This window comes from Lucilia cuprina, chromosome 2 (assembly GCF_022045245.1).
Source record: "Lucilia cuprina isolate Lc7/37 chromosome 2, ASM2204524v1, whole genome shotgun sequence".
NCBI classification, from domain to species: Eukaryota; Metazoa; Arthropoda; class Insecta; order Diptera; family Calliphoridae; genus Lucilia; species Lucilia cuprina.
The window spans coordinates 43545396-43557181 of NC_060950.1; the positions used below are offsets into that span (position 1 = coordinate 43545396).

An 11786-nucleotide genomic window follows, 5' to 3' on the forward strand; every position below is an offset into this window, starting at 1 on the left:
AACTTTTCAAAACATAGTATGCCACTAAATTTTACTACACAAAATTAAGTTTAGGTGTGTCGGCGTTTTTCTGTGTCTTTTTGACATATTTACAGTGTAATTATTCTTTTATTTTAACGGTTGCTATTCCTGGAATCGCGACCGTAAAATAGTTTAAATTTTGGAAGAGGGTGTTGTGTGATATTTTATTTCTTGCTTACAGATGCTATTTATAAAATTATCAATAGCGTCTGTCTTCTCTCACCTATATGTGATTTTTGTGGAAATTCAATTCTTTAATATTTTTTACATTTACTTTATGTTCTTCTTTAATTTGTTCAAATGTAATCTTATCAGTAAAATTTCTTAATATTTCAATATTATAATATTTGTTTTTTTTTTATTTTTTATTACTATCATCTTTACAATTAAAATATTTACATATATATTATATCTACAATATTTGAGTATTTACTAAAAGTATTGCAACAAGAATATAACTTTTTTTTAATGTGTATACATATTTACAAGTAATTATTTAACATTTCTGAGGAAAAGATAGAAAAAACCTTCTAATATTTTAAGAAATTTTTGCTTATTAATCATTACATTCAACTTCATTTAAGAAGTTGAAGAATAAGTTAATAAATTTTTACAAATTTCTTAATATTTCTATATTTGAAGACCTGTTCCGGTCCTCGAATCTGGTAGTTAATTTTTCAAATACTGTATTGAGCATTTCTTGTTCAAAATTTAAATGCAAAAGGGCAGTGGGATATCTTCTGGGAAGGTTAAAAATAGTTTTTAAGTTCTTATTTTGGACAACCTGGAGTTTTTTAATATTCGTTTTTGCACATCTGCTGGACCATACCTGACAGCCGTACGTCATAATTGGTCTAATGCATGATTTGTAAATAAGGAGTTTATTTCTTCGATTTAACTGTGACCTTCTATTTAGTAATGGGTAAAGAGCTGCTCCACATTTTAATGCTTGTCGCACATATGAAGTATATGTTGTTTGAATGTTAAATATTTGTCAAACACTACACCGAGGTATTTGACATTGTCACTTAAAGGAATTACAGACCCTTGTATATTTAGAGAAATGGCCGGTATTCTCTTTGGTGATCAATTATAAGGAAATATAGCGGCTTGTGTTTTATCTTGATTGACTTTTATTTTCCATTTGTTAAAATATTGTTCAGCGTGTGTGAGTGCGTTTTTCATATTTTTAACAATTGCATTGGATACTTTTCCAGACGCTATTAAAGCTGTATCATCAGCGTAAAATGCTGTGCTAAGGTTTTTACGTGCTTTAAAATCCGAAGTGTATATGGCGTAGAGGATAGGTGATAAAATCGACCCTTGAGGCACTCCCGCACGTATAAATCTTTGAGAAGATCGTTCGTTGTTTATGTGAACTTTAAAGTATCTCTCAGACAGAAAACTTTTAATAATTTTTTGTAAATATCCAAATTTACTTAGCTTGAAAATAACACCATTATGCCATATGGAATCAAATGCCTTTTCTATATCAAGAAAGACTATTCCGGTACTTTTACGAGATCTTTGTTGTTGGTAATTATGTTTACAATTCGTTTCACTTGGTGTATTGTCGAGTGGTATTTTCTAAAACCGAATTGCTCCTGGCATAAAATTTCATGTTCAACTGTGTATTCATTTATCCTACTTAGAATAATGTTTTCAAAAATTTTATCTAAACCATTTAGCATGCTAATTGGCCGATAGCTTTTAGCGGATTTTGCATCTTTTTCGGGTTTCAGTATGGGGATAACTTTGGCTAATTTAAACTGGTTTGGAAAATATCCGCTAGTGAGACAAAAATTAAATATTCTTGTGAGAAGACCGTAAAATTCATCTGATAATCTTTTTAACATAATGGGTTTAATTCCATCTATCCCGGGTGCTTTAAAGTTTCTTTGTTTGTTTGCATATTACTTTATTTCTTCTATAGAAGTTAAACTGTTTGTCACGTCGTCAGATATGTCCTGCAAATCCAACCATTGATTATATTTCGAAACCATATTATCTGCTGTAGATATTAGATTTAATGTATGTTGGTGTGAGCTTTCAAAAACGTCTGCTATTGCATTAGCAATTTTATTAATATCACACGTTTCAACGCCATCTATTGTTAAGCTTTTTACTGTTGAATTTTTTCCCCGTATTGCTTTATTTAGCTTCCACATTTTTTTATTTCCAGGTGGCAACCTATGAAGAAATGCGTTCCAATTTTTGTTTCTGTCATTTGACACGTGGAAATTTTTTAATATGTTCAGCTGTTTTAAAACAGATGATAAGTACGCTCTTTCTGTGTTGTTGTTGCATCTTTGCAATTTTCGTTTATACCTGTTTCCTTGACCAGACATGAATTTGTTTAACTGAACTTTTTGGGAAGCTTGTTGAATTATGTAAGTTGTTTTTTCTAAAATTGTTTCTATATTAGCTCTATTTATACTTACAGATTGCAAATTATTTCTCCGAATTTCTGTGTCAACCCATTTACTTATGTCATTCCAGTTGGCAAGATGATACATTGGGACTAGTTTTGTTCTTTGAATAATTGAACCATAAATTTGGCAAGTTATTGGAACATGATCGGAATTAAAAAGTCCTGGATGAGTTTCGATTGAAGATATGTTTAAATTCGAGTTTGTAAGTAAGAGGTCTAGAACTGAAGGTTGAGTATTGTGCGTTCTCTGACAAAAACGTGTGTAGTTGTGTGGATATAATAATTAGAAATCAACTGGTGGTTATACAGCCTTCTACCAGCGGCGTTAATTTCATTACAGTTCTAGGTGGTGTTGTGAGCGTTGAAGTCTCCAAATATCAGAAATTCAGAATTTGGGTCTGTAATCAAGTTTAAATCATCTATGAAAGTATTCGAGTAGCGAGGACAGTATGCAGATGTGAATTTGATTGGCCTGTTGTTAATAAAGATTATTATAGAAACGTTTTCAATATTAGTTGTTGATGCCTTTAATATATTATGATGGGGTATTGTGTTTTTTATTGCTATAAGTACACCGCCGCCATAAGTTGCACGGTCTTGTCTGTAAACGTTATAGTTTTGCAATTTAAATTTGTGGTGGTGTTTTAAAAAGGTTTCATTAATAAAAACAACATCTATATTCATTTGGTTTAGTGTGTGTTCTAATTGATAAATAGTTGATGGGTTTGTTATGCCTTGTGCATTCCAATGCATGACATTGAGACAGAAAGTTGTTGTGTGTTTATATGACATGTTTAAGCATATTTCCTAAAACACGCATTTTGTCGTATTTGTTTTTACATTTTTCTAACGCATCAACTGCCTCAAAAAAAATTTGAAGAAGTTTTTCGTTGGAGAGATCGTCGTCTTTATTTTGACACATATTATATGTTTTTGAAGCATAAGAAGGTTTCTTGGATACAATTGGTGAGTTGCTGGAACGGGGAAGTTCGTCACTACTTATACCACGGTTTAATGAGGGGAAATCTTCATCCCAAATGTAAGGGTCAGCGTCTGTGTTCTTATTAACTCTGGTAGGAATTTTCCTTGTGATACGTTAACGTATTTCTAGGTAATCACGCCGTGAAGGACAATTTAGATCATCGGCACGATGGTTTATATTTTTAAATTTATTTTTGATGCAATTAAAGCACTTGTAAATTACTGGGCCTTGATTTGTTGTTTTGCTTAATTGACATGTTGATAAATCGTGGGGACCACCGCATCCTAAACATGCACTTTTTCTAAAACAATTTGAAGAGCCGTGGCCGAACATAGCACACTTCGTACATTGTGTTGGGCCCTTTACACTACGTCTAGGGGTTCTCCAGTGTACAACAATCCCATAAAAGTATCTTATTTTTATAACTTATTTTTTTGAAACTTGATTCTTATTGAATTCTAGCATATATAATGCATCATCTGGGGTGGACCTGTCGGTTTTAACCCCATTTACTTTTGTTGGTTCTATATTAAATGTGTTTTTAAACTCCTCAAATATGGTTTTTATTTTGAGTTGTGGAAGACCAAAAAGAGTAAGCCCATCCTTAACTGGATGGGTAAACAATTTTATATCCTTTTCTTTAAATATTTTAATTACTTCATTGTAGTCGATCAATGTGTTTGGCATCACTTTTGTACCTATGGACATTCTTTTATATTTGGAAGTAATTCCCAATAGCTTTATAATTTCAGTGAAACTGTGACTGTTGTCGACAATAATTGGAGGAATTTTTATTTTGTTCTCAATAACTTCTTCGTCGTTGCCATTATCGTTGTTATCTATGTCGGAAAACACTTGAAATCTATTGTTGGTCTTTTTGGAAGACTTCGGAACTTTAGATCTGAGACCTGGGTCCGTCACCTTTTTGCGCTTTCGAGCCATATTAATGTAAAAACTTCAATAAATATTGAGTTTTAAGAATTGGTGATACTTGTAAAGAAAACTATAAAAAAACACGCCGAATGTTTGAAAATACGTCTGAATGTTGTCAATGTCAACAAACAACTGATAATATTTGTTTATGTTCTACAGTTTCTACAATATTTGAAAAGAAATAATCCTTTATTCTAATTGAACAGTAATTACAATTAATTAAATAGTTTCCATTTAAGATATTTACAAGTTTACAGTTAAATTGGTTGCACTTTTAACAATAATTGTGTCTATACTAATTCATATATTTCAAATTCGTTATGTTTTATTAATTGACAATTATTTTTGATTATACAATGTGTGCATAATTTAAGTCTTTAATGTGTTTATTTCCTTCTAATTTATAAATTTTGTTTTTAAATTCAAAAATATTTTAAATATTATATTACTTTCATTATTATTATCCCGCAAATGAACTATTTTATTTTTTAAAATATATATTGTCATTTTAACTTCAAAAAATTTATTTATACAATTTATTTTTGTTTCTGTCATTTTTTGATAATCACTTTTAAATGGTACATATATTCTGCTCTTAAATACGGTTTGTACGACGTATAAATTGGATCCATAACTTATACGGTTCATAAAGTTGGGCATCTCGCGTATTTTTGTGGAAAATTAGTAATGTTGACGACTTAATTACTTTGGAACCCATTATCCAATTATAACAAATGAGGTCTTTTCGACAGGACTCGGATTACTCATTATTGAAGTTCCATAAAATATTTTTTAGGTCCTGACTCAATGACCATAAACTGAAAAATGTATTTTATCCTTGAATATCCTGAAAAATGGTATTTTGTTTTTATTATTTTTTTACCAAAAATATGCAATAGAACTATTATTACGGTGTAAAATTTTCAAATTGGGATCTCAATGGGATCAGAAGTTATGGACGTTTTTATTTAGCTACATTTAAAAATTGCATAGGAAATGTGTGCTTTTTATACATTTTTAGTCCTCTCGAATAAAGGTTTTAATGCCGAGTAATGTAAAGTTACTACAGACCATCAACTTGATGTTAGAAATATTATGGATAATTTTATCTGAAATTATGTCTTAATTAGAAGAAATATTAGAGGTCAAAGGTCAAAATAATAAATTTTTTAGAAATATCTCCTTATGTATATTACGGGTTTAGAAGTCATAACAAAATTTGTAGAGAATCAAATTTATGACATTTTAATTACAGATAATTTTTTGTATCATCAACAGTTTTTGAGTTATTGTCAAAATTTGTTAATTTTGTGTTTTTGTGATAATTTTCTATTATATATTAGTAATTAACACATATAATTGCTTTATTACACTTTTTGTGTCGGAGTTTTTCTCTGGTCCATAGTGCAATTTTATCTAATGTAAATTTGCATTATTCGGCATAAAAACCTTTGTTTGAGTGGACTAAAAATGTATAAAAAAAGCACACATTTCCTGTGGAAATTTTAAATGTAGCTAAATAAAAACTGCGATAACTTCTGATCCCATTGAGATCCTTATTTGAAATTTTTACATGGTAATAATAATAACAAAATACCATTTTTCAGGATATTCAAGGAAAAAGGACATTTTTCGGTATATGATTCTTGAGCCAGGACCTAAAAAATATTTTATGAAATTTCAACAATGAGTAATCGGAGTCCTGTCAAACGAGACCACATTTGTTATAATCGGATAACGGCTTCCAAAGTAATTAAGTCTTCAACATTGCTAATTTTCCACAAAAATACGCGAGATGCCCAACTTTAGGAGCCCATAATATATGAACCATATAAGTTACGGATCCAATTTATACGTTATATAAACCGTATTTAACTGTAGAATAAATGGTCTAAATTTTAACTAAATCGAAGGTGTCAAAAATTTAATGTGGTCGAAGTGTCTGTGGAATGACTCTATGTCTGATTCTTTAACTATCTTCTGATTTTTCATACAGATGTCCACAAATCCTGATTGTTCTGTGAATCGTTTATTTGTCATCATTCTAAGCCGATTATACCAATCGGCTTAGAATCGTTTTCTAAATCTATTAAGCTATGTCCGTCCGTCTGGCTGGCTGTCCATGTAAACCTTGTGCGCAAGGTACAGGTCGCAATTTTCAAGATGCTTTTTTTAATAATCCTCATTGTTAAAATACTGACAGCAGTGTTGCCAATTTTGCACTTTTAGTGCTAGATTTAGCACTTTTGAAACACATTTAGCACCCAAAAATGTATTCTAGCACCTAACACCTTTTCTAGCATTTTTAAAATATTTTTTAGCACTATTTATAATATATTTTACATATTTTGTATTCGTTTTAGTTTTTTCTGTAAAAATATGTTTACAAAATATGTGTAATATAAAAAAAAAAGTTTTAACCGGTTATTTGTAGAATTATCGATTCGTATAATATTCAAAAGAAATAATTTTTATATATATTTTATAGTAATTCAAAAATTCTAAACATGTTTTAGTTATATTTTGTCCCCTTCGCATATATTCATATATGCATATAGGCATATATTCTACTCCTTAATGCGGTTTCTAAGGCGTATAAATTACATCCATAACTCATTCGGTTCATATTTTATGGGTCTCTAAAGTAGGGCATCTCGCGTATTTTTGTTCAAAATTAGAAATGCTGACGTCTGAATAACTTTGGAACCAGTTATCTTATTTTAACAAATGATGGACTTCGAGTACTCATTTTTTGGCATTTCATTAAAATTACATGAAGTACTGGCGCAAGGACAATATAGTGGAAAATGTCCCTTATCCTTAAATATATTAAAAAATTATTTTTTGTTTTTTTTACGAAAAATAGACAAACTTATTGTTATTGCTATGTAAACATTTTAGAATGGGATCTTAATGGGATTGAAAGTTATAGGGGTTTTTATTTAGCTACATTTACAAATTTCCATAGGAAATGAGTGCTTTTTACACATTTTAACACATTTATTGTCAAATAAATTAAGGTTTTAATGCCGAATGAAGTAAAAATTACCACAGACTCTGAACTTAGTGTTATAAATATGATGGGAAAAACTATCTGAAATCATGTCTTATATATTTGCAATATTGGAGGTCATAGGTCAAAATAATAAATTTTTCGATATATCTCCCTTTTAGTACAACCTACGGATTATGGAATCATTACAAAATTTGCAGAGAATCCAATTTACGGCATTTTGGTTTCAGATAATTTTTTCGTATTATCAGCAGTTTTGGAGTTATAGCCATTTTTGTTTATTAGATATATGTTTTTCTAGCCTCAATATATTTTGTACTACAAACGTCAATGTGATTATTTTATGTAAAGCCAATAGTAACAACCGCATATAATTATTTAATTATATTCTTCTCGTCAGAGTTGCTCTCTGACCCATAGTGCGATCTCTTGTAATCTAAATATTTAAATTATATTGGGGGCTGTAATAATGAATAGAAATTAATGAAATTTGGTACGCATAACTCATTAAGTTAAAGAATCAACATCGCCGATTTCAACAAATATCGGTTCATATATACATGCACCATGAACGTTTTTTCATAGTACTATATAGATTATTGCATTTCACTATGCAGTTTATTCTGTATGTATTTTGCTATATGAAAACTTGATCCATTATCAATAAATTTCGGTGGATTTTAAGCTCTGATTAGCTATATTATATCCACCAAGTTTCATTAATTTCTATTCCATTGTAATTTAAATATTTATATTACAAGGGATCGCACTATGGGTCAGAAAGCAACTCTGACGAGAAGAATATAATTAAATAATTATATGCGGCTGTACATAAAATGATCACAATGTCGTTTGTAGTACAAAATATATTGAGGTTAGAAAAACATATATCTAATGACCAAAAATGGCTATAACTCCAAAACTGCTGATAATACGAAAAAATTATCTGAAACCAAAATACCGTAAATTGGATTCTCTGTAAATTTTGTAATGACTCCTTAATCCGTAGGATGTACATCAAAAAATTTATTATTTTGACCTATGACCTCCAATATTGCAAGTATATGAGACATGATTTCAGATAGTTTTTACCATCATATTTTTAACAGTAAGTTGAGAGTCTGTGGTAATTTTTACTTCATTCGGCAATTAAACCTTAATTTACTTGACTATAAATGTGTTAAAATGTGTAAAAAGCACTGATTTCCTATGGAAATTGTAGCTAAATAAAAACCCCTATAACTTCCAAACCCATTCTAAAATTTTTACATATCAATAACAATAAGTTTGTCTATTTGTTGCAAAAAAACAAAATATCCTGTTTTAATATATTTAATGATAAAGAACATTTTCCACTATATTGTCCTTGCACCAGGACTTCGTGTAATTTTAATGAAATTTCAAAAATTGAGTAATCGAATGTTAAAATTGGATAACTGGTTCCAAAGTTATTCAGTCGTCAGCATTTCTAATTTTGAACAAAAATATGCTAGATGCCCTCTTTAAAGACCCATAACACATGAACCGTATAAGTTATAGATCTAATTTATACACCATAGAAACCGCAATTAAGAGTAGAATATAAGTTTACAAGTTTTCACAAATTGGTTTAATATTTCAATACAAATTTCTAATATTTTTGTTAAAATTAGTAAAAACTTTAAGTTATTGAACAGACATATTCTGTACAAAGAATTGAATTTTGTGTCTTTTTTGATTCGAAATATCATTATAATTTTAAACTCAATTTCAAAAATATTCACATCTAAAAATTTCAAATGATCAGTACTAGAATTACTACTTAAATCAATGATTTTTTTAATTCAAATTGTTAAATTGTTTTGGGAAACAGCCAATTTATATTTCAAAAATATTTTCAACAAATTTGATATATTTTTCACTGGTTTTAAGTAGAAATTTAAAGAATTTAAATCATCACAATATAAGTGGATTTGGTAGGTTCGATTACTAAGCTAAAACCTATATTTATGCAGTTGAAAATAGTACAAAAAATAGAGCAAAATTCTAAAAGGTCGATTTCGAAAATCCACTTTTTGGGATTGTTAAAGTAAGAATCGAAAAAATATATAAATTTGGGTGCATCGGTAGGCTATATGCTGTTTGTTAGTGTGCTAGTCAGTCTGGGGGTTGTTGGTTCAATTCCTACAAGAGACTTTGATCTTAATTTACCCTGCTCGGTAAATTGGGTTGAGTATAATTTGTAATTGTATTGTAATGGATAAATAAATAAATCTGTATATAAAATTAAAATTAGTGTTAAACTCGTTTCATTATAAATGATAAAAAACAATATTTTCTTAGCACTTTTTTCTAGTATTTTTTCTTTATTTTTAGCACTTTCTAGCATTTTTTTAAATCTAGCACTTTTTCCCAATTAGGTTTTAGCAACACTGACTGACAGTTATTATATGCTCGGCTATGCCTGACTATACATTCATATTTGCTTTTATACCCTCCACCACCATCAGTGGTGATAGAGGGTATATATAACTCTGTCATTCCGTGTGTAACACAAAGAAATAATCATCGGAAACCGAAGAAAGTATATATATATATATTCTGGGTCCTTATCAAATAAGTCGATTTAACTATGTCCGCCTGTGCGTTTGTCCAGCAATAGAATTTAACCAAATTCATTCAAAATGTTTTTCATTTTCCTAAGTTGTTTGGTATTGAAAATAGGCAAAAACGGTTCCTATTGGGAAAAGTTATAAATCATAATTTGAAACAACCTCTAAAAAAAGCATTTTTTACATATCTGATGTAATATTCTCGGAAACTATGCAAAATAATTCCATAAAAATCTTCATATATTCGTTTCTACACAAGAGCTTGATCTCCGCGGAAAATCGCCAGAATCGGTTCACAATTTCATTCACCTCCCATACAAAAGTATATATTTCCGAAAATTGGTTTTTTGTTTATAACTTCCGTCGCAATGTCGATATCTTCACAAAAATTTTAAATCTCATGTTAATAGAATTCATTCGGAGAATTCTGGATCGTTCCATAATTGGACATAGCTCAAATACAAGGTCTCCTCCCGAAAATCACTTAAACGCACATAATTCATTACAAAATTAAGATATCCATATAAAATTTGGTACAAGTATTGCTCTCAAATAAAGAAATATTTTTATGAATTTTTTTCCGATCGGTCTATAATTGGTTATAGCTCCCATACAAGGTTCCCTCACGAAAATCAGTAAAACGCGTATAACTCATTACTAAATTAAAATATCCATTTAAAATTTGGTACAATTATTGCTCTTATATACAAAAATATTACCATGAAAGTATTTTGATATCGGTCCATAATTGGTCATAGCTCCCATACAAGGTCCCCACCCGAAAATCATTTAAACGTACATAACTCATTACGTGCGTAACTCATTATCGATATCAAATTTGGTAAAAGTATTGCTCTTATGCATATGAGTATTACTGTGAAAGGTTTTTTTGATCGGTCCATAATTGGTCATAGCTCCCATACAAGGTCCCCTCCCGAGAATCAGTTAAACGCGTATAACTCATTACTAAATTAAGATAGTACATAAGTATTCAGGTGAATAACCTCGTTTGATTCCGATGTTGCACCTGTGAATGAAAATTTTGGTTTTTATGAGGTTTCTGTCATATTTTATTTCCTGGCATATCTCACATTGGTTAATTACCAATATAATTATAATATATAATTTGTTTCTAAGTTGATTATAAGTTTCAATTATCCCTGAATGCATGCTTTCCTTAACAATGATATTTGCTTAACTGCTTCAACTTCTGTATCTATATCCTGTGCTTTTCTAGTACATTTAGTAAACTTTATTTGGCTGTCATTTGAATAGGGTATGGTTGTTTGTGGGCTAGGCGAAATAATGCGCCAAATTGTGACCTGTAGCGTGCGCACAAGGTTTACATAGGCACACAGACAGACGGACGGACATATCTAAATCAACTAAGAAAGTGATTCTGAGCCGATTGGTATTCTTTAAGGTGGGTCTAGGACCAATATTTTTGGGTGTTACAAATATCAGCACAAATGCATAATACCCTACCCATAATATTGTGGTGTAGGGTATAATAATTCGTTTAGCATATATCTCTTCAAATTCCTCTACCTTATTATTTGTTAAAATTATTTGAGTTTTGTATTTATTAAAAATTTCGCCTTTAATAAAAAAACTAATCTTCTAATTCTTCTTCGGCAGAATGTATAGTTGCGAGGTCTTTAAAAATTCAGATCAAAACATCAAGTGTACATATGTGTTTATAGTCGTAAGGCTTGTTAAAAAATTTACATGTTTATACCCTACACCACTTTAGTGGAGAGGGTATATTGGGTTTGTGCTGATGTTTGTAACATACAAAAATGTTCGTCCTATACC

At 29.9% G+C, this 11786-nt stretch overlaps 1 long non-coding RNA gene across 1 annotated transcript; it reads left to right on the forward strand.

The window, feature by feature from the left end:
- The first annotated feature begins 2209 nt into the window (after positions 1 to 2209).
- Positions 2210 to 3000, forward strand: LOC124421445. Its single transcript, XR_006941663.1, has 2 exons — positions 2210 to 2411; positions 2465 to 3000. It is a non-coding gene; the product is annotated as an uncharacterized LOC124421445 (long non-coding RNA).
- Positions 3001 to 11786: the final 8786 nt, after the last annotated feature.